Genomic DNA, 1396 nt, shown 5'->3' on the forward strand with positions numbered 1-1396 from the left:
TACATAAGTTTTAATTTTGTGGATCTGATCAAAGACTTTGCAATTTAAAAGAGTAAGAGGGAACTTTCAAATATAAATAAAGTGTAGGTATACAAAAATAAATACTATTTTCCCTCTTATTGTTTTGTGTCTTTTTTAAAAATAATTTTTTTTCGTGATTTGTTATTGTTTATATTTTGAATTACATAATCTTTTAAGTGCTTAATCCGGCCCTGGGTCTGGGTAATATTGGATCTGTGGGGTTCCTTGATTGGTCCTAGCTGGAGTTCTTCTTGTATCAGGAAAATAGCGTCTTTTTCTTTTATCAAACACTTTACTATGTGTACTTTTATCGCATTTCACAGTATTTTACATTTCTTTTCTCCACATCCTTTACATAAATTCCAACACATCTATGTCCCTATGACTAATAAAAGAAATTATTATCATCATCATCGTCATCATCATTATTATTATTATTATTATTATTATTATTATTATTATTATTATTATTATTATTATTATAAAGGCGACGAGCTGGTAAAATCGTTAGCATGCCGAGCGAAACGCTTACCGGCATTTCGTCCGTCGCAACATTCTGAGTTAAAATTCCGCCTAGGTCAGCTTTGCCTTTCATCCTTTCGGGATCGATAAAATAAGTACCAGTTGATGTAATTCAGTTATTGCATCTGTAACAGAAGAAAGGATTATTATTATTATTATTATTATTATTATTGTTATTATTATTATTATTATTATTATTATTATTATTATTATTATTATTATTATTATTATTAGTCAAGACGAAGTGTGCGATTCGATTGTATAGATGTTTTATTCGTTGAACAATATTTCTCAAGTTCAAAACAAAAGGTGATTAAAAATTCAAAATTTCAGAAATCTAAACGTAAATTATGAACAAGAGTAACCAGCGTCCATGCGTTGTTGGAATGACATCATCAGTTTTTTAACAAGCAGAAAGACAGACGTTCTGTCGAAATATTGTTCAACGAATAAAACATCTATACAATCGAATCGCACTCTTCGTCTTGACTATTTACCTTCGTGAAGAGTTCGTCAATCCTTTTTAAAAATATTATTATTATTATTATTATTATTATTATTATTATTATTATTATTATTATTTTATGTTTGACTTTTGTTTTGCATTTGTACAAGTTGGATCCAAGTCTCACCCAGAGACCTCAAGTGAGAACAAGTTAGAAGTTCATGTAGGTGTTATGCCTAGGGTACCATATATTTGGATTTGTACAGTTTTGTTCAAGTGAATGTTTAAGAAACCATAAGAAAATTATGTGTTTGCTTTAAAATTTGAGATCACATAGACAGTATTTTACGTAGGATATGGGCAGTTCCCATGAGCACTATCTTTTGAACTTCAGCCATTTTGGGGTTT

This window comes from Octopus bimaculoides, chromosome Z, assembly GCF_046866305.1.
Source record: "Octopus bimaculoides isolate indiv1 chromosome Z, ASM4686630v1, whole genome shotgun sequence".
Taxonomy (NCBI): Eukaryota; Metazoa; Mollusca; class Cephalopoda; order Octopoda; family Octopodidae; genus Octopus; species Octopus bimaculoides.